At 42.9% G+C, this 26,540-nt stretch overlaps 1 pseudogene; it reads left to right on the plus strand.

Annotated features, from left to right (window-relative positions):
- Positions 1–7,760: 7,760 nt before the first annotated feature.
- LOC138772616 (calcineurin B homologous protein 1 pseudogene) lies at positions 7,761–8,333 on the plus strand (annotated as a pseudogene).
- The last annotated feature ends 18,207 nt before the right edge of the window (positions 8,334–26,540 follow it).

The following is a 26,540-nucleotide window of genomic DNA, read 5'->3' on the forward strand; positions in this document are numbered from 1 at the left end:
CAGGTCCTGTATGTACATTGCACTATAGAGGAGGAAGAAAGAAAATACAGGTGTGTGGGAAGGGGAGGACAATCAGGGGTGCACAGTCTGGAAAGGGGGTTGAAAAGTGCCCAGTCTGGAGTGGGGAGGGGGTCAGGGGGGTACAGGGTGACACCAGTCTGGGATGGGGAGAGACACACAAGAGAGTGTCCAGTCTCTATTTAGGGGTCTGGTCTGTGGCAGGTTCGTGAATGTTCGAGTTCGATCGAACCTAGGATTTCCAGAGGTTCGATCAACTCTACTGCTGAGCATACCTGTGCATTAGGTGATGGCACCATAGAATCACATTACACTGGGTGTCACACTGGAGATAGATCAGAAAGCTTTACCTCCTAATTCACAATTACAGACAGCAGGGAGCGGAGACAACAGCGCCTCCTCAGGTACAGACAGCAGGGAGCGGAGACAATGGCACCTCTGTTAAGGTACTTAGGCATTAAATTTTAAATGGAAAAATGGACGTACTTTAAAAAATACTGATGGAGCCCAGAGCTGCCTGATTATCGTTCTTCATAAAAACATTCGAGGTACACAGTAAATATAACATTATGTATTCCATATTGTGAACACCGCACTAGTGCTGCCAGTAGAGATGAGCGAATCGCGCATCTAAACATTCGCTCATCTAAACTTCATTTTAAAAAAAGATATATATATGTTATATACCAGCAGTGAAGGTACAACCTTCACTGCTACACCTCTGTACCTACAATACAGTAGTGTAGTTCCACAGGCTACAATAGAAAAGCAGAGCTGCTGTCTGAGGTCTGCGTGGTCACATGACAGCAATGGGGAAGGTGTGTGTTCAGCATAGACCAGGAGGACAGAGATAGAAACTTTATATACAGTATTTTGAATGGCTGAGTGTAAGTGCAGGCAGTTTATAGCAGGAATGGAGAGGATGGGATACACAAGGGCTGGCAGAGACTGCAAGGAGTATGAAGGAATGAGCAGGGCAGATAGGGCACATACATGCAGCACTCTCTGTCCAGCGAGAGAGGGGTTACAGCTATGAAGAGATTCCCTCCACGGTTCTGTCCCCTGATACAAGCCCTAGCCTGAAGTGGATCTGAAATTGTTTTGAAGGTGAGGGAGACTTCCTGGGTCAGAGAACAGTGCTGTAGACTACCCTGTGCAGGTCAGGCCCCTCCCCCACTCCTGCTCCCACCCAGTATAGGGAGTTCTTAAACCAAAGCAATGCTCTTAAACCAAGTTACAATTTTAAAAAACTGTTAGCTATTCTTGCAAAATGCTCTTAATCCAAGTTACCCTTAAACCAAGGTACCACTGTATTTTGTATTCTGTAGCAAATATGCCTTACATTAAAGCACACCTGTTGTGATGTTTGCTGACTTTAAACAATTTGGGACAATCCATATGATGATGTCATGTCTTTGGAAGCTTCTTTGTTTATTGGCATCATTAATTAGAGACACACCTGTGGATGTATTTTAAGGCACACCTGAAACACACTGCTTATTTGTGTAAAATAATGGGAAAGTCTAAAGAAATCAGCCAAGTTATAAGGAAGAGAATCATGGACTTTCATGTCTGGTTCCTCCTTGGGTGCAATTTCCAAATACCTGAAGGTGCCTCATTCATCTGTACAAACAGTTATACACAAGTGCCAACAAGATGGGATGGGAAGCCATCATACCACACAGGAAGAAGACAGTTCTGTGCCCCAGAGATGAACATGCTTTGTAACAAAATGTGCATATCAACCCAAGAACAAATGAAAAATATCTTGTGAGGAAGCTGTCTGAAGCTGGTAAGTGTGTGTCACTATCCACAGGTTAACAAGTACTGTATTGACATGGGCTGAAAGGCCACTTGCCAGGAAGAAGCCATTAGTCCAAAGGAAACATAAAAATGCCAGATTAATGTTTGCAAATGCATAATCGTTCTGCCTGCCAGGGAGAACAATTATGCGTAACATCGGACGGGTTTTTCACAATGTGCAGATGGCCGACGGGGGGGATTCCCACTCCATCCTGTCATTGGACGCGGAGAAGGCCTTTGACAGGGTGGGGTGGGAGTTCCTATGGAAAGTGATGGAGCGGTTTGGGCTGGGGGATGAATTTGTAGGGAAGGTAAAACTTTTATACAAAGATGTAAAATCATGTGTAACGGTGAATGGAGTTCAATCAGGGTATTTTGAGTTAAGAAGAGGTACACGGCAGGGGTGCCCTCTCTTTCCGTTATTGTTTATATTGGCACTCGAGCCGCTAGCAATAATGATCAGAGGTGATGAGAGAATTCAGGGGTTTGGGGTAAAAGGAGTGAATGACAAAATCAGCCTGTTCGCGGATGATACTTTGCTTTTTCTTAGTAAACCAGAGATGACTGTTAAGTATGTAGTGAATGTGATAGAGAGATATGGTAATTTTTCGGGGTTAAAAATCAACTGGGACAAATCCACTGGGACAAATCCATCTTGTTGCCCATACTAGAGGACCCGGTTAGGGAAGGAGGAGAGAGATATGGTAAGATGAGAGTGCTGAAGCAGGGTGAAAGTTTTAGATATCTAGGGATAGAGATGTCAGGGAAGATCAGTGAATTTCATGAAAATAACACGTATAAAGTACTAAAAACTATAAATGATAAAGTAGATATATGGATAAAATTTGTATACTCCAAAGCGGATAGAGTCATGCTTGCCCAAACAATAATACTTCCAAAGTTATTGTATATATTCTGTGCCACTCCAATATGGATAGAGGATAATACCTTCAAAAAAATAGAAGTAATGTTAAATAAACTTATCTGGGGACGAAAAAGAGTGAGATTGCGACAAAAATTTATTTGCCTACCCAAAGGAGAGGGGGGAGTGGGGTTGCCGGATATGAGGCTGTATTTTCTGGCAGCGCAGTTAAATTATTTATGGAATAGGGGGGGAGTATAACTATATAGACATTTAGAGGGAAAATTAGGTAGGGTCTATGACGGTATGATTGAGATATTAGAAGTAGGTAGAGTAAATACCCGGCGGTATATATGTTAGTAAAGTTATGGAAGAGTTTTAAAAAGTTATTGGGGATTAAAAATGCTATAGATATTACCCCCATATGGAACAACAATAGACTAAGGGAAATATATAAACTAGGAACTCTTAAAAACCTTAAAAAAGCAGAGATTAGTAGAGTGAGAGATGCTTTTCTAGATGGAAAATTAAAAACATGGCAGCATTTAAGGGAAGAGTTTGGTTTAGAGGGGAAAGAGTGGTATGAATATATACAGCTGAAACATGCCGTCGGGGACACTGAGAATAAAGAGTTATTTAAGGTGGAAGCAACCCCGGAAATAATATCCCTCCTGAATAGGGGTATGGGTATTAAAAAAGGGGTATCACGAATATATGGGAAGTTAATAGATGGAATCCAAGGGAAAAGGGAAATGGGATGTAGGGGGAAATAGGAGAATGAATTAGGGAAAATGTCGGATGGGCAATGGGAGAACATATTAAAAAATGTCAAGAAAGTGTTGGTAAATCAAAATCACCAGATAATACAGCTGCATATTCTGTATCGGTTATATTATACCCCAATGTTTTTGGAAAAAATAGGTAAAAAAGCCACAGCGGACTGTGCAAGGTGTGGGGAAAGAGTAGTAGATTGATTGCATATTTTTTGGACATGTACGGCCCTGGAAAAATTTTGGAGGGAAACAATAAAGGCAATAGAGGAAGAACTGGACTATAGAATAATACCGTATCAGACCTTGATAAAATTGGGGGATGATTCACAGTTAGTGGGGATAGATAGTAAAAAGAAGGAAACCTTGGGCAGGAGATTGTTTGTGGCAAGACTCATGATCGTGCGGAGTTGGAATTCAAATGAGATATTACGAGTGGGGACTTGCAGTAACTTGGTAAAACAGTATGTCAAGTATGAAAAGGTATGGGAAAAAGGGAGAGAATAGGGGAGGAAGACATTTGGAGTGAATTACAGGATATGAAGAGTTGGTTCTTCCTGGTTTGAGCATCTGAGTTCCACCTGGGAAAGGGGGGGGGGGGAAAGAGGGGGGGGATTTTGTAAAACAAAAATGTGATAACTTGTTTTTGTATGAAATTTTTTTGATGTGATAATAAAGATCTTTAAAAAAAAAATGCACACAGGAACACAGACCTTAATTTTTGCATGTAAACTTCTGGTTTCAAAAAGAATTTTTTTTTTTTTCATATATAATTTTCCTGTGTATAAGGCTATTTGTTAACCCAGGAAAATCTTCTCAAAAGTCAGAGTTCATCTTATACACCGGGAGTCGTCTTATAAGAAAAACATGATATAAAACATCAGAACTGGACTGGAAAATCTGCGGTTGACGCACACGGTGGGAGGAGTTAAAAAATGTCCGCATTTCCCTTGTATGCGGCACCCATATGAAGGGCAGAGCAAGCTGCAGGTGTCAAGAGTATGAAAAAAAGAGATATGGAAGAGTGGCGTTGTGCCCAGAAAAACACACCTACTGGTATTACTGTATATCCTTTTCTTCCTCTCAGATATCGCTGCTGTCTGATGTTTTTTATTTATTTTTTATTTGTACATTGAAAGATGGGTAGTCTTATATGGTGAGTGTATCCCAAACTCTATATTTTAACTGGAAAAGGTAGGGGTTGTCTTATACGTCCAGTCATCTTATATGCCAAAAAAAAGGTATATATATATATAGCCCATAGTATCCAATCAGAGCTCAACTTTTATTTTCTCTGATAAAGTGAAAGCTAAACTCCGATTGGTTGCAAAACAATAAGATTTTGTTAAATCTACCCTGGTGTTTAGCAAGGCATTGACTGGCCTCCAGGTTACCCTTGGAATAAATCTAATTAACGCACAGACTGACAGTTTATACTTGGGCGGCCTGGACACTTTTTCTAGTCAAACAAAAAGTGGGTCCATGCTTTGTGGGAGTATAGGGCTATTCTACTGTTTAATGCAGACCTAAAAATGTATGCTAAATTATTAAGCACCAGACTAGTGCCTGGGAATAGACTGTGACTAGACTAGACTTATCGCTATAGATAACAACAAAATTAATACCATAAGCCACTGTAAACCCACAGCATCTAACGCTATATTACATCATTCCAGTTATTACCCACCACACACGAAGACGGCAGTCCCGTACGAACAATATCTCTGGTTACGGAGAAGAAGTAGCTCAGAGAAGACATACTTAAAACAAGCTAACAAACTTATCGAGTGCTTACTCACAAGAGGGTATCCATCTACAGTCTTACAGAAGGCAAACAAAAAAGCTTTTAAAAAACAACAAAGAGATTTACTTGTTCCTAAAAATTGTTATAAAAACACGACCACAACACAAATGGCAAGACACGTTTTTTTCTTTTAAATACAGTCCCTTAGCGGACACTATACTTAAAGCCATCATGGACAACTGGTATATAGTCCATCATGATCCCCTATTTGAAAAATCACATACCAACAAACATATAATCACTTTTAGACGAACCAAACACATAAAAAACATTATTGTTGTAGTAAATATTCTAATAGGGACGTCAAAAAGAAAACTAATTGGTTAAGTGACACACTACATGGCAATCATAAATGCGGAAACTGCAAATGGTGCCCTAATCTAGAACAGTGTAAAATTGTGAACTTGGGAGGCTATACCCGAGACATTAATGACATGATATGCTGTAAAACTAAATACGTAGTCTACGCTATCACCTGCACTTGCGGTTTTTACTATATAGGGAAGACCATTTGCCCTATGAATAAACGTTTCAGCCAGCATGTCAGGTCCCCATGTATAGAACAAGGAGCCCAGCGATTGATTGAACATGTGAACAAAAAACACAAGGGCAATTTAAAAGATTTAATATGGGTTGCAGCAAATTTAATGCAAATGAGGAAGAGATACTAAGAAGCTGCTGCTTCAATGCGAAGCGCGCTGGATCCTCGCAACAAATGCACAAAGTCAAATTGGTCTGAATGACTGTATTGACTTAAGTACGTGTGTGAGATGTATTTTTAAGAATTTGTATCATTCTATTGTTTTTAAGTAACACTGTAACGCCCACTACTCAGACGGGTCACGATCCATGGGTATACGAAGTGACGTGACTGAAGGGACGGAATCTGAGGAAGCGGCAAAAAGTAGGAGTGAAACAGCTGCCATCATCAGTGTTGGCATCCTCCACCTGCTTGCATAATGCTGTATAGCACAAGACATGAATAAAGACATTCTCTGCATCATTGGTGAGTGCATTTCGACGACGGAATCCGCATGTGCATAGGATGGAGTCTATGACACGGGTGGAGACGCACCTGCATCAGTCCGCCGGTGGGTGCCAGCTGCGAAATGCACAAAGGGTTATCCTTCGCCATTCCGAAGTGTGCACGTACCCTAAATCTGTAAGTGTACCCCGAGGTACTCTCACAGAGTTTGGAGAATTTCACGCCATACCATTATCTCTTATTGGGACGGTACTGGCGGAAAAGACGTGTCTGGGGGGCAGCGTACGCTACGCTACCCCCAGACACGTCACTGGATGATGAGGATGAGGATTAATGGAGGAAAGAAGGATCCCCCCATTCATCCTCACTGGCTTTTTCGGTGTTGGAGGCAATAATAGCGTATGCGTCCGACGCCGAAAACACCCTGGGGGCCATTTTTATACGGGGACTAGTATATGGGGTATGTAAATGTGTAATGTAGTGTAGTGAAAAACTTTATTTCATGTAATGTGGTGTAATGTAGTGTTTTTTACAGGGTTTTTTTTGACAGTAAGAAAAAATATACATACGCCAAGAAAGGAGCTGCTGATAAATGCCGCACTTATGTGCGGAACTAATCAGCAGCCAGTGGCGGTAGGATATAGGGGGGAAAAAATGCCCTACGCCAAAAAGAAGGAGTTGCTGATCAGCAGCGCACTTATGTGCGATGCTGATCAGCACTCAGCGGCGTTAGGGCGCATAAAAAGGAAAAAAAAATTGGAAAAAAAAAAAATCTTTTTAACTCAAAGCAACTGATCAAATAATATTCACTGATCAGCCACTAGGGGGCAGTAGAATGGAGCTGCCGGAGATGGCCGAGGCCCGCCGAAGCCCGAAGACCCGAGTACTTCCGAAGATTCCCGACGCAAGCCGACCGAACCCGGAAGCAAGCGGTGCTGGCCGGCCTATCACGGCGATCGTGGGGGTGGCATCGGCGCCATCTTCTCCCCGGACACTAATGGCGATTGGTGCTGTTCCGGACAGCATCAATCGCCATTGCTTTCGGGGTCACCGGGTCACCAGGTCACTGATCACCCGGAAAGCTGTTTTCAGCTGCTATCGGATGATCTGTATTGATCAGCCGATAGCAGCGATCGTCGGCCCGGGTGGGGGGAGGGGGTTAATCACCCCCCGTGCCGATGAGCAGAGATGGCCTGCTATACATTATAGCGATCGGGGAAACATCGGGCGTAAGTGTACGCCCGTTTGCATTAAAGCCCACCCTGCGGGGGCGTACACTTATGCCCAATGTCATTAAGGGGTTAAATAAGAAAAGACCATGGAGCATTGTATGGTTGTCGTGGCAACTCAAGTGCCCAGCGTTAGCTGGGTCTCTCCACACTGCACATTGTAGAACACAGTTGACATCATCCTTACTTCGGAGATGTAGAGCCCAGAACCCAAGAAATGGTAGGAAGAGTATTAGTTTATATTAAAAAAAGAAATTATGGAGTAAGACAGGAAGCGGCAAAAGTCAGGATGAGATCCCGGGCGTCTACCTTGCTGAGGGACAAGATAGAGGAGATCTAGAAGACAGGATTCTCGCACTGTCAGATCACCCATCTATACAGCTGCATCACCAGTCTGGACAAGGGAAAGAATGGAACATTAGCCAGGAAGATTTCCAGAGAATTCTAGAATTTGCTATTGACCTTTTGGAGATTAGATTATCAATGCATTTTTCAATGAGGGAGAGGACCAGGTAAGCGTCCGCATCTTCATGAGGAAGCTCGCTCACTTTAGACCTATTGAAGATAATGAGAAGTTGAAAGATAATGCCAGCATGGAGCCTCTGAACAGTAGGAACAACAAACTTTTATTTGCGTTTCGGCTCTACGACCTAAATAAAGATGAAAAAAAATCTCTCAGGAGGAACTCCTGCAGGTGCTGCGTATGATGGTGGGAGTAAACATATCATATGAGCAGCCAGGGAGCACCGCTGACCGCACTATCCAGTAGACAGACCAAGATGCAATTTCCTTCGCTGAATTTGTTAAGATTCTGGAGAAAGTAGACACTGAGCAGAAAATCAGCATCAGATCTCTCCACTAACCTATCCTGACCATGTAGATGAAGCAGACCTGGCTGATGTCTTCATGCCTTTGACGAGGCAGCACAACACTACTGGCTCTAAATGTCTTCTGTCTGACATGCCACTGTCAATTTAGTTGGGGTACATTTTTATGTTTTTCCTTTTTAGGCAATAGTGCACAAGCTATAGTTTTTTCAGCACCTCATCAAAAAGCAGAGACTGTAAAATAACTTTTCTGCAGCCGTGTCTGTACCTTTTAAGTTGCTATGCGGTGCGGCTTCGCCTCCTGACTGCGCCATGTCTACGCCTCTATTTAAATATTCCGATAATATTTTTAAAACTTATCAGTGTGTAATTGTAAATAATGTTTTGAAAACTTTCAAAAAGCTTAGAGTAAACTATTTTATAGAGTTAAAATAAAAGTTCAACAAAGATAGCTATTAAGCAAGGTGACTAATAAGGTGAATTATAATTATTGAAAGCTTCCATGGCCTAAATACTGAGACAACAAGAAAGAGAAAAGGACAATGGAAAAAAACATCTGGTATTTGAAACTGGACAACACAACATAAATACTTTGAGGTTTTGGATTCTAATTAAAATCAAATCAAACATGAAGCAAAAAATGAGCCTTGCAATCATCTCTTTGTATGAGACATAATACAATCAGAATTGACTGATTCTCTTAAAAAATTAGACGTGGGGAAAATGCCACAATGGTAATATGAATAATTCTGGGACGAATATGAAGGCTTTAATTAATATGCTATGCATTAATAAAGACTGTTGAAAAGTAGTTGGTTTTGAGTCCTGCAAAACAACTTAATTATATCCCAATTAGAAAAGATGTGAAACAAAATATTATTTATATTCAAGGTAGATTAACCCCTTAACGACATCGGGCGTACCCATACGCCCCCGTTGCCTGGGCTTTAACGCAAACGGGCGTATGGGTACGCCCGATGTTTCCCCGATCGCTGCGTGTTCACACACAGCGGTCGGGGAAGATGGCCTGCTATAAATCATAGCAGGCAATCTTAGCTTCACGGCACGGGGGGTGGTTAACACCCCCCGTGCTTACGATCGCCGCTATAGGCTGATCAATTCAGATCAGCCAATAGCGGCGATCGGAACCTTTCCGGGTCATCGGTGACCCGATGACCCGGAAAAAAATGGCGGTCGGTGTTGTCCGAGGACGGCACCGACCGCCATTACTGTAAAAAGTAATGGTGGTCACCGTGCCACCGGCCCGATCGCCGTGAACGGCCGGCCGGCCGTTCACGGCGATCGGGCCGGTGGCACGGCGATCAGAGTCCCACAATATAGTAAATACCTGCCCTGGACCCCTCAGCTAGGTAGCCGAGGGGTCCAGAGCAGGTATTTGTACATTACTCACCTGTCCCGGACTCCTGATCGGCGTCTTCCGGGTTCGCGGCATCCTCGTCTTTGTTCGGGTCTTCGGCTTCCTCCGTGACGTCACGTTCGGCTTCTCTCGGCTATTTTCGGCTCCAGCGTCGGCTTCTTCCGTATTTTGCGCTCTGCTGCCCTCTAGCGGCTGATATGTGTAATACACTTATCAGCAGCTACAGGGATGTTCAGAATGTAGAAAAATTTTTTTTTTTCAAATTTTTTTTTTCTATTTTCCGCACCCTATCGCCGCTGAGTGTTGATCAGCATCGCACGAAAGTGCGCTGCTAATCAGCAACTCCTCCTTTTTGGCGTAGGGTATTTTTTTTCTATATTCTACTGCCACAGTCTGCTAATAAGTGCCGCACATAAGTGCGGCATTTATCAGCAACTCCTTTGTTGGCGTAGGTTTTTTTTTTATACTTACTGTAAAAAAAACACGTAAAAAACACTACATTACACCACACTACATTGAATAAAGTTTGACACTACACCACTATATACCCCATATACTAATCCCCGTATAAAGATGGCCCACAGGGTGTTTTCGGCGTCAGAGGGATACGTTATTATTACCTCCGGCACCGAAACAGCCAGTGAGGATGAATGGGGGATCCTTCTTTCCTCCATTCATCCTCATCATCCAGTGACGTGTCTGGGGGTAGCGTAGCGTACGCTGCCCCCCAGACACGTCTTTTCCGCCAGTACCGTCCCAATAAGAGATCACGGTATGGTGTGAAATTCTACACACTCTGTGAGCGTACCTCTGGGTACACTTACAGATTTAGGGTACGTGCACACTGCGGAATGGCGAAGGATAACCCTTTGTGCATTCCGCAGCTGGCACCCACCGGCGGACTGATGCGGGCGCATGTCTCTACCCGTGTCATAGACTCCATTCTATGCATGGGCGGAATCCGTCGTCCATCCAAAGAATGAACACGTTGGACGGAGAGCGGAATCCGCCCGAGCATAGAATGGAGTCTATGACACGTGTGGAGACGGCGGCCTGCATCACTCCGCCGGTGGGTGCCAACTGCGGAATGCACGAAGGGTTATCTGTCGCGATTCCGCAGTGTGCACGTACCCTTAGAGTGTATGTAGGAAGGGACACCCGAATCCAGCCCCAGATGCCGCCCCCCCCCCCCATCCTCGGAGTTAGTGGGAAGATCGTCCGGGAACTGATCCTCCCACTGCTGGATAAAGGTTACCACCTGTACGGGGATAACTTTTATACCAGCACCCCCTCTTCCGGTCCCTCGCTGCCCGAGCTACTATAGCTTGCGGCACGATCCGAAAATATCAGAAGCAGTAATAGCGCCCTAATATTTAGCAGCCATGGAGCGGACCCAGCGCTTCTGGATATGAAGGACCCCGTATCGCACCAGGACAACATTTTCCAGGTGACGTCCCCCACACTGGAGAACAGGAGACCCCAGAAGAAGTGCAGAGTGTGGTGTAACAGGGGGATCAGGAAGGACAACATTTACCAGTGTGACACCTGTCCTGATCCCCCCGACCTCTGCATACTGGATCGCTCTAAGGCGTACCACACGTCACTGGGGTTCTACATTATCTAAATTCTGTCCCTTATTCCTATTTCAGGGGTCACGTTGATCCGGGGATTATTCTGATCGCCATTATGGAGTCAGGAAGGAATTTTTCCCCTGTGATGAGGCTACTGTCGTCTGCCTCACGAGGGGTTTTTTTTTGCCTTCCTCTGGATCAACACAGGTTGAATTTGATGGACACCTGTCATTTTCAACCTTATAAACTAATAATTGGCCTAATACCCCCAAATAAATTAGAATTGTCCCTTTTCCCCAGCTAAGTAGGTATGGCCGCCATTCCCATTAGAGGATGCCATGATACAATTACAAAGCCTCTGTGCGGCCAGGACAGTAGAAACCCCCCACAAGTGACCCCATTCTGGAAACTACACCCCATAAGGAATCTAAGAAGGGGGGCAGCGGGGATATGGCCCCCTGGTGACGGCCACATTTGGGACGTGAAAATGAAAAAAATTGTATTTTTTATTTTCTCGGCACATGTTCTACGTAAGTGCCCGTCACCAGTGGGGTCCATATGCTCACTGCACCCCTTGTTAGATTCCTTATGGGGTGTAGTTTCCAGAATGGGGTCACTTGTCGGGGGTTTCTACTGTCCTGGCAGCACAGGAGCTTTGTAATTGCGACATGGCCTCCATCCTCCATTCCAGCCTCTAAATGGCGCTCTGTCCCTTTGGTGACTTGCCCTGTGCCCATATGGCACATTATGCCCACATGTGGGGTATTTTCGTACTCAGGGGACACTACCCTACACGTTTTGTGTTCATTTTCTTTTTTTAACCCCTTGTGGAAATGGAAAAAAATCAAGGCTAGACCAACATTTAGTGTAATTTTTGTAAAATTTTTACTCTAAATTATTAATCTTGTCATGTTTTTTCATTTTCACAAGGGGTTAAAAGATAAAAAAAAACATTTAATGTGTAGAGCAATTTCCCCTGAGTACGGAAATACCCCACATGTGGACATAAAGCGCCATGCGGGTGCAGGGTAAGCCTCCGAAGGGAAGAAGCGCCATTTGGTTTTTGAAGGCTGGATTTGGATGGAATGGATTTCGAGGGGCCATGTTGCATTCAAAAGGCCCCTGTGTTGCCAAGACAGTTGAAACCCCCCCCCCCCAAGTGACCCCATTATGGAAACTGCACCCCTCAAGGAATGTAACAAGGGGTGTAGTGAGCATATGGACCCCACTGGTGACGGACACAAATGTGGAACAATGTGGCGTGAAAATGAAATATTACATTTTTTACACTATAATGTTGGTTTAGCCTTGAATATATCATTTTCACAAGGGGTTAAAAGAGGAGAAAAAAAACAAAATGTGTAGCGCAATTTCCCCCGAGTCCGTAAATACCCCACATGTGGACATAAAGCACCATGCGGGTGCAGGGTAAGCCTCCGAAGGGAAGGAGCACCATTTCGTTTTTGAAGGCTGGATTTGGATGGAATGGATTTTGAGGGGCCATGTTGCATTCAAAAGGCCTCTGTGTTGCCAAGACAGTTGAAACCCCCCACAAGTGACCCCATTATGGAAACTACACCCCTCAAGGAATGTAACAAGGGGTGTAGTGAGCATATGGACCACACTGGTGACGGGCACAAATGTGGAACAATGTGGTGTGAAAATGAAATATTACATTTTTTACACTATAATGTTGGTTTAGCCTTGAATTTATCATTTTCACAAGGGGTTAAAAGAGAAGAAAACACACTATGTGTAGAGCAATTTCCCCCGAGTCCGTAAATACCCCACATGTGGACATAAAGCGCCATGTGGGCGCAGGGCAAGCCTCTGAAGGGAAGGAGCGCCATTTGGATTTTAGAGGTTGGATTTGGCTAGAATGGATGATGAAAGCCATGTCGCATTTACAGAGCCCTCGTGCTGCCAAAACACTGGAAACCCCCCACAAGTGACCCCATTCTGGAAACTGCACCCCTCAAGGAATCTAACAAGGGGTGCAGTGAGGATATGGACCCCTTGATGACGGGCACATTTGTGCCATGAAAGTGAAAAAATGAAATTTTTCCCTTTCACGTCACATTGTTCCACATTTGTGCCCGTCACCAGTGGGGTCCATATGCTCACTGAACCCCTTGTTAGATTCCTTGAGGGGTGTAGTTTCCAGAATGGGGTCACTTGTGGGGGGTTTCCAGTGTCTTGGCAGCACGAGGGCTCTGTAAATGCGACATGGCGCTTGAAATCCTTTTCAGTGAAATTCAGCTTCCAAAAGCCAATTGGCGCTCCTTCCCTTTGGAGGCTCGTCCTGCGCCCCCTTGGCACTCTATCGCCACATGTGGGGTATTTCTGTACTCGGGAGAAACTGCGCTACACATTTTTTGTCTTTTTTTGCCTCTTATCCCTTTAAGAAAATGAAAAATTGAAGGCTAGAACAACGTTTTAGTGTAAAAAATAAATTTTTCTTTTTTCACGCCATATTGTTGGGAAATCTGTGAAGCACCTGTGGGGTCCAGATGCTCACCGCACCCCTTGTTACATTCCTTGAGGGGTGTAGTTTTCTAAATGGTGTCCCTTAAGGGGTGTTTTTTAGGTTTTGACACCCCAGAGCCTCTGCCAACCTGAAGTGGTACAGTCAAAAATGACCAAATATAACGGAGGCGTTGAAATTCACTAGGCGCTCCCTTATATCTGAGGCTTGTGGTTGCGTCAAATAGCGCAATAGGGCCACGTATGGGGTATTTCTATAAACTGCAGAAACGGGGCAATAATTATTGGGGTGCATTTCTCTGGTAATAGGTTTATAATTATGAAAAATATTGGATTACAATAAAATCTCTGCACAGAAAATTAAAATTTTCAAATTCCTTACACACTTAGCTTTTATTTCTGTGACTCCCCTAAAGGGTTAAAACACTTTCTGGATGTGCTTTTGCAGAGTTTGGGGGGTGCAGTTTCTGAAATGGGTTGCTTTGTGGGGCTTACTAACATACAGGCCCCTCAAATACACTTTAAACCTGAACAGGTCCCTAAAAATATCTGATTTTGAAATTTTACTGAAAATTTGGAAATTTGCTGCTAATGTTTTAAGCTTCCTATCGTCTAAAAAAAATGAAAGATAGTTTAATAAATGCCGCCAACATAAAGTAGACATGTTGCTAATGCTATTTAATATATAATTTATGTGGTATAACCACTTTCTGTATACGCAAAAAAGTTTCAAAGTTGGAAAAATGCAGTTTTTCACATTTTTTCACATTATTTGGGTTTTTTTCATAAAGATTTGTTATGAGTATCGACTCCAATTTACCAGAAATGTAAAGTACAATATGTCCCGAGAAAACAATCTCAGAATCAGCCGGATAGGTAAAAGCATCCCGAAGGTATTAATCACTAAAGTGACACTGGTCATATTCATAAAATTTGTCTCTGTCATTAAGGCCATTTCAGGCTCTGTCCTTAAGGGGTTAAAGGGGTTGGCCCAGCAGATAAAAAAGCTACTTCTTATGAATGATACTTCCCAACTGTTGGAAAGTTGGTATTTTTCTTAAAGTATTTTTTTAAAACATAAAAAAAAACATAAAAAAAAACTATAATAAAAGTTCAAATCCTCCCCCCCCCCCCCCATTTTCCCCATAATCACTGCTCTAAAGGCTGTAATTTTGCCTCTCTGGGCATCCTCTGAACAATGTAGCTGGCTCCTTGTCTAGGAATAACACCCAGAGGTGGGATTACAACACAGAGGGGAGTGATTGAAACCGTAATTAGTTGAGGGAAAGAAGCCACCCACATGCCTAGTTTGCGCTGATTTGCATACAGCACAGAAATATAACTATATTTTCGTGGACATGGAGCCAACAAGAAACAAGCTGTTTATATGGGGGGAAACCCATTATTAACATTATTGTAATGCAGAAGACAAAATCTTGATAATTGGTTTCCTTTAAGAATTATCAAGGCCACTGTTCTTATGGGAACTTCCAGTGAAGCTGAATTATTTTTAAACCTCTCCAGACCTGTGTCTCCATGCAATCCTGTCTCTTAGCTCTACAGAAAGCCCCCCACCCCCACCCCATGATTTGTTTTTTGCTTTGATACAGTTTGAGACCTTATATAGATAGGGGTCTAAATACTTACTGTATATCCATGCAACATTGTAGCTTTTTCCTTGGAAAGAAAAAATTGCAAGCATTAAAAAAAATGGGTTATTGAGCAGAGAAAGATGAGTTGAGCAAAGTTAAAAAAAGTGAAGGCGTCCAAAGACTTTCCACATCTTTTTAGGATCTGCAATTCGTTAGATAACCATTCATCTCCCTGAATTGCCTCTAAACTTGTCACTTCCATGTGTACTTTCTAAAGATTATAGAAATAGTGGCCTTTTTTGCCTGTCACATGAAAATCTATTATTCCCTGCCTGTCTAAGATAGTCTCACATGTATAATCCCCTTACCTCTCTAAATGCATTCTTGTAATTACAAAGGAATTAAGTAAAAAATTGATGACGTTAAGGGGTGAGGACAGTTCTGCATCTTTGTTTTACAGAATTCCTACATTTCATCAATTTGACTGTCTTCTGGTATTTCCTGTATGAATGGACTAGGGATATAATCCACAATGTATTCTTCTATTTGAACTTTTTTATACAATGGAAATCCATTATTTTCTTTAAAAAGGCTGGTGCTTCATATTATTTTTCTAATATAGAGTCTTCTGTCTTTACTTTCACATGGTCTTGGAACTGTTCACCTAACTCAACATATTTTTGTGAATGGAAAATATTTGGCTTAGAAAAAATATTAACCCCTTTGTTATCGAAACCAAGCTCACATGGGGGGGAATAGTTTAAAATCCTAAGGACCCTGCCAGTTTTAGTCCTTAGACCTACTTTTATTTGATAGCACTTAAGGGACATACAACTAAATGGAACCTTGTGTTACCATCTTACAAAGGAGACTGAGAGCTCCACTGGGGACAGAAACTGGTGTGAATGTTTTCTATAGCTGTGTGGAATATGTTAGTGCTCCCTAAGAAACAGGAAATATTTTTATTTATGTTGATATAAATCATATTCTGTTCCTTTACCCAGTGGGGCTTACAACCTATTTTTCATATCTCAGACACTAGGACCAGGTCATTGGAACCCATTTGTAAGTCTTGGAGAGAGGAAGCATGGGTCCTGCAGGAAGTGTACATAAACACAAGGGGGGATGTTTATTAAGTCAGACATACTCATTCGTCTTAAATAAAGACCTATTCCCATTTACACAGCCAGATTTACTAAGGGGTGCAAATCTCCTCCCCCAAGGATTACAGAGAAACTCAAGGCAGATGTTCCAAAATGAAATATGAAACTTTGGGAGTAGTTTTTATTCTGCTCTTGCTTTTGTGTCCAATATATTCCCATGATACACTGTAGCGGCAATTGCAAAATAGAAACAAGCAGTATGATGGTGGATGGTAAAGTTGCTTGCTGACTGGCCTCTCTTTCTAGCTAGTATATCTGTTAGATATTATCAAAAACTATATGGGCAGAAAAAAAGAAATATTAGCTAATACCAAAGGTGTTCCATGTAGTTTGTAACCATATGAAGGAGCTGTGGATACACAGTAGCAAGTAATTTTAAAGGGTTACTCCGATATCAGAAAATTGTATTTAAATAATCACCCTCAGATTTGCATGCTTTGCCACTGACAGGAAGTGGAAAATAGAAGTACTACAAAGTAAGCATTCTCCCCAACTCCTCCCTCTCTCCAGTGACAACACGTCATCCTCTGATGTCACAGACAACCCATCATCCTCTGATGTCACAGGGGGAGCTCTAGCCCCACCCCTCTAAGTGATGTCACCATCTCTAATCAGCCCTACAGGGTACGTTTCCATCTCACTGAGCATACAAAGAGTAAAAAGAAACACTGTTCTGTAACAGCTTTGTGTTGGGAACTGGCAGGAGTACTGGGGGAGGGGAGTAGGCAGGGTGGGATGTGGATTGTGATGAAGAGCTGAAGAAGAGAAATGCATTCTGGAAATTGTAGCACTTAGCCACTGCTCAACCAGGATGTACAACCACAAAATACAGAACTAAGTCCCCCCAAAACAAATGGATTTTGAGAGGTTTCACAACTAGGGCAGACAGATAAGCAATGTTTTATGCTTCTGCAGCATGGTTATTTTTTACCTGATGGCAGAGTACCCTTTAACAGACACTTTTGTGTAGCTGCTTTGTGTTTTAATTTTAGATACACTGGAATGACCAAACAAAAAATATTTCAGAAGAGGGACATATACAGTGGGTAAAAATAATCCATACTTTTTTTCCCATCTAAAAAAGACAATAAGGCCAACACAAATTTGTACAGATTTATTTCCACCATCAATGTGACCCATGTTATCAACAATTACATTGAAAAACAAACTAAAATGATTTAGGGGTGGGGGTGGGGGAATTAAACCAAAACAATGTTAAAGGGAATCTGTCAGCACTCAGGCCCTGCCCAAAGTGTGCTAGCAGTCCTCTAGTGAGCATGGTACCTTTTGGTAATTTGTCTGTCGAGTGAATTTGCACAACCTCAGTCACCTTTGACAGCTGCATCCGATTACCTTATTAGCGGGCATGGCGATCGGACCGTGCCCGCTAATAGCCGCAGCCCTGGGATACATGGGGCCCCGCTCTGAACACCCATACGCGGTCCTGGACGTACAGGTACATCCAGAGTCGCCTAGGTCTTAATACAATGATGTAAAAAAGTTTTTTTTTCTTCTCATCATTGAATTAAAAATAACTAAGCTAGTTTGGATCTAATTGGGGATTCTTTGCCCTGTAAAAAAATAATACAATATATTTCATTTCCTTTAGGGGATTTAAACCAAAGAAAGACCTGCTCTTTCTCTACACAGATGATTTACCCCTAGATCAAAAGTCCAACAAAAGTAACTGTGCCATGGCTGGGACTTCTCTCCCCTGCCACCAAAGCTGACAATTATAATTGTGTGCTTACTGGCGGTCGGCACAGCCAGTCAGCTGTATAGTATGCTGGAGAGCAGGAGTCCCTGGCCCCAATCACGTCCTGGGGCTGGGACTCCAGCCTCCATAAAACTATTCCCCTCATCCCTCTTGCCTGCGAAAGAGCCTTATACCACGAGTGACTTTTGACCTAGCATTGTATTCTGACTTGTATTCCTGGTTCCCTGACGTTGACTTTGTGACTACTCTTTAGACTATGTTTTTGTGTTGCGCAGACCGCTATTTGCTAAGCGAGACCCCTGATCTTGCTTTTCCTGTGTTTTGTTTGTCTTGTCTGTGTTCTGTGTCACACCTGTACAGGTTAGCGACTTTCGCTGTCGCCTAGGGCAGTTAACGCAATTAGGCAGGGACAGCGGGGCGGGTGTCAGTGCCTGTCTTACCGTCCTCATTTCGTCAAGCTCCCTAGTCCTCACAACATAGCATTGCACTAATAAGAATGCTTTTACATGGTTTGCCCTGTCCCAATTTAGGGCTCACAATCTAAATTTAGCTATGTTTATGTTTTGCGAGGAAACCTTCGCAAACATGGAGAGAACATACAAACTCTTAGCAGATGTTGACCACAGTGCTGCAAGGGTACAGTGCTAACCACTGAGCCACCATGCTGCATTTTTCAGGGGGAATCCAACAGAAAACAATATATTATAAATAACAATTCACAGTCCATATGTACAGTAGGAATTGAGATAATTTCACCAAGTGGAGCACCGTATGGTGACACTCTATATTCAAAGATGTAAGATTCACTTACATTCAGGTTCAAGACTTGTCTTAAACCTAGCTATATTAATGGGTGACTGGTATAGGCTATGTAATTTTGAGTCCAAAATGGCGTCCATTATTTTGAGGATTGGCCACCCGTCAGTGTAATAACAGCCGCTGGTACATTATTCTAGCTCAGGTGGACTAATTGGCCTTTGGATGTGTCTTTAATTAAAAATTAAATAATAACTGTGTGTGAACAGCAAAAAATAATGTCTGCTTTTTGCAAAAGATGTCCGAAAATAATTGACATGAGAATTACTTTATTTTGATGTCCACACAGATAACATTCATCATTTTATTCATTGTGTGCATTGGACATCCGGCATTCCATTGACTTCAATGCATCTCATTGCCGTCAGCTAAATCGCAGCAATAACTGACATCTTTTTAAATAGAAAAAGGGGACGCCTTTCTTTTTTTTTGACGTTGTGTGAACATAGCCATACACAGTGACAAGTTTTAATGCAATACAATATTATCTAATTATATTACAATTGCCATAACATATTTCGGTTCTACATATTTGGCATGATCTTTGGCAATTGATACTTTAAATACACCACTTATGCTCTCTTACCTATTGAAAAGTTAACCTGTATCTCAAAGCTCATGAGACAGTAAACCAGTAAATCATTATTTTACTGAAACACTTTTAACAGCCTGATAATCATCAGTTAGCACTTTTGCTTCTAATTCAAGTGGTTCACCTTTTTAACAAAGTCATTTAGTAAAGTACTATATGGCAATGAATGTATTAGTAGCATAATAGACCAATAGACATCCAAAGCAGTGAATTGCAGACATAAAATAGACAAAAATACAAATGTATTGAAAAAAAATCACTTACAGTTTTCTGGCTCTTCTCCAATGAACGACTGCTGAATAAAGCAAAGTAAACTGTGTCATTTTATATTGTTACTTTTTGCAATAAATAATAAATAAAACTATTCCATATAAAAATGGTAAGTGGATGAGACACAATAAGCCGGGTAGTTTAAAAAATAGATGATTAGATGAATTTCCACCAGGCAGCTGTGAATGCGAGCATTTCAGGAATAGCGTGTCATAAGTGCTAATTCAATTAGCAAATATATTGGTTAAACATTTTTCTGCACAACATTATAAAAAAATGTATATTTTATTCATATCAATTAAAAAAATAGAAAGCAATGAAGAAGCATGTCCTTGGGTCTCACAAAGGTTTCCATGGAAACAATCTTTACAAAGCTGGCTATTGTTGGAAAAGAAGACATCCTATAGCCATAAAAAAAAACTTGTGCTCTTTCCTATACACTTACTTATACATATAGCATTCACACAAAACATAAACACCACCAGATATGGCTTATTTCGAGGGACTGCTATGTGTTTTAGCTACTTTATAACTGTAAGATATTCAGTCCTAGCGTAAAACTCAACAACTAGCAATAACTATTGGGGAGTTATGTGTAAACAAACTAACATAAACAAACACTTCTGCTGTTTATAATGTAGACCTAGTCCAAGCATCCTAAGCAGGGGTATAGCTATAGAAGTGCAGAGACACCTGGGGTCTGGTCCTGAGGAGCACCAAGGGCTCGTCTGCAAATGTGAACACACAAGTATTATCCTTAACTATACATTCTGAACATTGCAATAAAACATAAGCAAACATTAAGATTGTGATCCCACTGTATAGAGCTCCAGTAAGACCACATACAGTATTGAATATTATGTCCAGTTTTGGAGATCTCACCTAAAAAAAGATATTGATAAAATAGAACAGGTCCAAAGACGGGCTACATAAATGGTGGAGGGTGTCAAACATAAACCATATCAGGAAAGACTTTGGATTCAAATCTGTATAGTCTGGAGGAAATAAGAGAAAGGGGGGAACATGATTGAAACCTTTAAGTATGTTAAAGGACTCAATAAGGTTCAAAAGTGAAGAACAACTTAAGAAGAAGAGAAAACAGCGATAGGTTAGTTGGGGGAAAGATCAGAAGCAATGCGAGAAAATATCACTTTACTGAAAGAGTAGTAGATGCTTGGAACAAACTTCCAGCAGATGTGGTTGGTAAATCTACAATGACCTAATGTAAACATGCCTGGAATAAACATATATCTATCCTAAGATAACCCCTTAAGGACAGAGCCTGAAATGGCCTTAATGACAGAGACAAATTTTATGAATATGACCAGTGTCACTTTAGTCATTAATAACTTCGGGATGCTTTTACCTATCCGGCTGATTCTGAGATTGTTTTCTCGTGACATATTGTACTTTACATTTCTGGTAAATTGGAGTCGATACTCATAACAAATCTTTATGAAAAAAACCCAAATAATGTGAAAAAATGTGAAAAAATGCATTTTTCCAACTTTGAAACTTCTTTGCGTATACAGAGAGTGGTTATACCACATAAATTATATATTAAATAGCATTAGCAACATGTCTACTTTATGTTGGCGGCATTTATTAAACTATCTTTCATTTTTTTTAGACGATAGGAAGCTTAAAACATTAGCAGCAAATTTCCAAATTTTCAGTAAAATTTCAAAATCAGATATTTTTAGGGACCTGTTCAGGTTTAAAGTGTATTTGAGGGGCCTGTATGTTAGAAAGCCCCACAAAGCACCCCATTTCAGAAACTGCACCCCCCAAACTCTGCAAAAGCACATCCAAAAAGTGTTTTAACCCTTTAGGGGAGTCACAGAAATAAAAGCCAAGTGTGTAAGGAATTTGAAAATTTTAATTTTCTGTGCAGAGATTTTATTGTAATCCAATATTTTTCATAATTATAAACCTATTACCAGAGAAATGCACCCCAATAATTATTGCCCCGTTTCTGCAGTTTATAGAAATACCCCATATGTGACCCTATTGCGCTATTTGACGCAACCACAAGCCTCAGATATAAGGGAGCGCCTAGTGAATTTCAACGCCTCCGTTATATTTGGTCATTTCTGACTGTACCACTTCAGGTTGGCAGAGGCTCTGGGGTGTCAAAACCTAAAAAACACCCCTAAAGGGACACCATTTAGAAAACTACACCCCTCAAGGAATGTAACAAGGGGTGCGGTGAGCATCTGGACCCCACAGGTGCTTCACAGATTTTCCGAACAATATGGCGTGAAAAAAGAAAAATTTATTTTTTACACTAAAACGTTGTTCTAGCCTTCAATTTTTCATTTTCTTAAAGGGATAAGAGGCAAAAAAAGACAAAAAATGTGTAGCGCAGTTTCTCCCGAGTACAGAAATATCCCACATGTGGCGATAGAGTGCCAAGGGGGCGCAGGACGAGCCTCCAAAGGGAAGGAGCGCCAATTGGCTTTTGGAAGCTGAATTTCACTGAAAAGGATTTCAAGGGCCATGTCGCATTTACAGAGCCCTCGTGCTGCCAAAACACTGAAAACCCCCCACAAGTGATTCCATTCTGGAAACTACACCCCTCAAGGAATCTAACAAGGGGTGCAGTGAGCATATGGACCCCACTGGTGACGGGCACAAATGTGGAACAATGTGACGTGAAAGGGAAAAATTTCATTTTTTCACTTTCATGGCACAAATGTGCCCGTCATCAAGGGGTCCATATCCTCACTGCACCCCTTGTTAGATTCCTTGAGGGGTGCAGTTTCCAGAATGGGGTCACTTGTGGGGGGTTTCCAGTGTTTTGGCAGCACGAGGGCTCTGTAAATGCGACATGGCGTTCATCATCCATTCTAGCCAAATCCAACCTCCAAAATCCAAATGGCGCTCCTTCCCTTCGGAGGCTTGCCCTGCGCCCACATGGCGCTTTATGTCCACATGTGGGGTATTTACGGACTCGGGGGAAATTGCTCTACACATATTGTGTGTTTTTTTCTCTTTTAACCCCTTGTGAAAATAATAAATTCAAGGCTAAACCAACATTATAGTGTAAAAAATGTAATATTTCATTTTCACGCCACATTGTTCCACATTTGTGCCCGTCACCAGTGGGGTCCATATGCTCACTACACCCCTTGTTACATTCCCTGAGGGGTGTAGTTTCCATAATGGGGTCACTTGTGGGGGGTTTCAACTGTCTTGGCAACACAGGGGCCTTTTGAATGCAGCATGGCCCCTCGAAATCCATTCCATCCAAATCCAGCCTTCAAAAACCAAATGGCGCTTCTTCCCTTCGGAGGCTTACCCTGCACCCGCATGGCGCTTTATGTCCACATGTGGGGTATTTCCGTACTCAGGGGAAATTGCTCTACACATTAAATGTTTTTTTTTATCTTTTAACCCCTTGTGAAAATGAAAAAACATGACAAGATTAATGATTTAGAGTAAAAATTTTACAAAAATTACACTAAATGTTGGTCTAGCCTTGATTTTTTTCCATTTCCACAAGGGGTTAAAAAAGAAAATGAACACAAAACGTGTAGGGTAGTGTCCCCTGAGTACGAAAATACCCCACATGTGGACATAATGTGCCATATGGGCACAGGGCAAGTCACCAAAGGGACAGAGCGCCATTTAGAGGCTGGAATGGAGGATGGAGGCCATGTCGCAATTACAAAGCTCCTGTGCTGCCAGGACAGTAGAAACCCCCGACAAGTGACCCCATTCTGGAAACTACACCCCATAAGGAATCTAACAAGGGGTGCAGTGAGCATATGGACCCCACTGGTGACGGGCACTTACGTAGAACATGTGCCGAGAAAATAAAAAATACAATTTTTTTCATTTTCACGTCCCAAATGTGGCCGTCACCAGGGGGCCATATCCCCGCTGCCCCCCTTCTTAGATTCCTTATGGGGTGTAGTTTCCAGAATGGGGTCACTTGTGGGGGGTTTCTACTGTCCTGGCCGCACAGAGGCTTTGTAATTGCGACATGGCATCCTCTAATGGAAATGGCGGCCATACCTACTTAGCTGGGGAAAAGGGACAATTCTAATTTATTTGGGGGTATTAGGCCAATTATTAGTTTATAAGGTTGGAAATGACAGGTGTCCATCAAATTCAACCTGTGTTGATCCAGAGGAAGGCAAAAAAACCCTCTTAAGGCAGACGACAGTAGCCTCATCACAGGGGAAAAATTCCTTCCCGACTCCATAATGGCGATCAGAATAATCCCTGAATCAACGTGACCCCTGAAATAGGAATAAGGGACAGAATTTAGATAATGTAGAACCCCAGTGACGTGTGGTGCGCCTTGGAGCGATCCAGTATGCAGAGGCCGGGGGGATCAGGACAGGCGTCACACTGGAAAATGTTGTCCTTCCTGATCCCCCTGGTACGCCACACTCTGCACTTCTTCTGGGGTCTCCCGTTCTCCAGTGTGGGGGACGTCACCTGGAAAATGTTGTCCTGGTGCGATACGGGGTCCTTCATATCCAGAAGTGCTGGGTCCGCTCCATGGCTGCTAAATATTAGGGCGCTATTACTGCTTCTGATATGTTCGGATCGTGCCGCAAGCTACAGGGCAGCGAGAGACCAGAGGAGGGGGCGCTGGTATAAAAGTTATCCCTGTACGGGTGGTAACCTTTATCCAGCAGTGGGAAGATCAGTTCCCGGACGATCTTCCCACTAACTCCGAGGATGGGGGGGCGGGGGCCATCTGGGGGCTGGATTCGGGTGTCCCTTCCTACATACACTCTAAGGGTACATGCACACTGCGGAATCGCGACAGATAACCCTTCCTGCATTCCACAGCTGGCACCCACCGGCGGACTGATGCAGGCGCACGTCTCCACACGTGTCATAGACTCCATTCTATGCACGGGCGGATTCCGCTCTCCGTCCAACGTGTTCATTCTTTGGATGGACGATGGAATCCGCCCGTGCATAGAATGGAGTCTATGACACGGGTGGAGACACATGCCTGCATCAGTCCGCCGGCGGGTGCCAGCTGTGGAATGCACAAAGGGTTATCCTTCGCCATTCCGCAGTGTGCACGTACCCGAAATCTGTAAGTGTACCCTAAGGCACGCTCACAGAGTTTGTAGAATTTCACACCATACCGTCATCTCTTATTGGGATGGTACTGGCAGAAAAGACGTGTCTGGGGGGCAGCGTACGCTACGCTACCCCCAGATACGTCATTGGAGGATGAGGATGATGAGGATGAATGGAGGAACGAAGGACCCCCCATTCATCCTCACTGGCTGTTTCGGTGTCGGAGGTAATAATAACGTATCCCTCTGACGCCGAAAACACCCTGGGGGCCATCTTTATACGGGGATTGGTATATGGGGTATGTAGTGGTGTAGTGTCAAACTTTATTCAATGTAGTGTGGTGTAATGTAGTGTTTTTTACGTGTTTTTTTACAGTAAGTATAAAAAAAAAACCTACGCCAACAAAGGAGTTGCTGATAAATGCCGCACTTATGTGCGGCACTTATAAGCAGACCGTGGCAGTAGAATATAGAAAAAAAACACCCTACGCCAAAAAGGAGGAGTTGCTGATTAGCAGCGCACTTTCGTGCGATGCAGATCAACACTCAGCGGCGATAGGGTGCGGAAAATAGAAAAAAAAAAATTTGAAAAAAAAAAAAAAAAAAATTTCTACATTTGAACATCCCTGTAGCTGCTGATAAGTGTATTACACATATCAGCCGCTAGAGGGCAGCAGAGCGCAAAATACGGAAAGAGCCGACGCTGGAGCCGAAAATAGCCGAGAGAAGCCGAACGTGACGTCACGGAAGAAGCCGAAGACCCGAACGAAGACGAGGATGCCGCGAACCCGGAAGACGCCGATCAGGAGCCCGGGACAGGTGAGTAATGTACAAATACCTGCTCTGGACCCCTCGGCTACCTAGCTGAGGGGTCCAGGGCAGGTATTTACTATATTGTGGGACTCTGATCGCCGTGCCACCGGCCCGATCGCCGTGAATGGCCGGCCGGTACCGGCCGGCCGTTCACGGCGATCGGGCCGGTGGCACGGCGATCACCATTACTTTTTACAGTAATGGCGGTCGGTGCCGTCCTCGGACAGCACCGACCGCCATTTTTTTCCGGGTCATCGGGTCGCCGATGACCCGGAAAGGTTCCGATCGCCGCTATTGGCTGATCTGAATTGATCAGCCTATAGCGGCGATCGTAAGCACGGGGGGTGTTAACCACCCCCCGTGCCGTGAAGCTAAGATGGCCTGCTATGATTTATAGCAGGCCATCTTCCCCGACCGCTGTGTGTGAACACGCAGCGATCGGGGAAACATCGGGCGTAAATTTACGCCCTGATGCGCCAAGTACCAGGGCGCGAGGGCGTAAGTTTACCCCCGATGTCGTTAAGGGGTTAAGAAGAGAAATCCTAAAAGGGTAGACTCGATGGACCAAGTGTTCTTTTCCTGCCAACAATCTTCTATGTTTCTAAACATGTCTAGTGGTTTACCAGTTTGTATCAGACAATTGCCCCCAAAATGGCAGTATTTTTCCTATTGGATTATTGCCCCCAAAATGGCAGTATTTTTCCTATTGGATTATTTTGAATTCAATGAAAAAATGGCTCTTTGCTCACACACTGGGGAGAATTTACTATTCCGTACACACCACTTTTTGTGTAC

The sequence above is a fragment of the Dendropsophus ebraccatus genome, chromosome 14 (assembly GCF_027789765.1).
Source record: "Dendropsophus ebraccatus isolate aDenEbr1 chromosome 14, aDenEbr1.pat, whole genome shotgun sequence".
Lineage (NCBI taxonomy): Eukaryota > Metazoa > Chordata > Amphibia > Anura > Hylidae > Dendropsophus > Dendropsophus ebraccatus.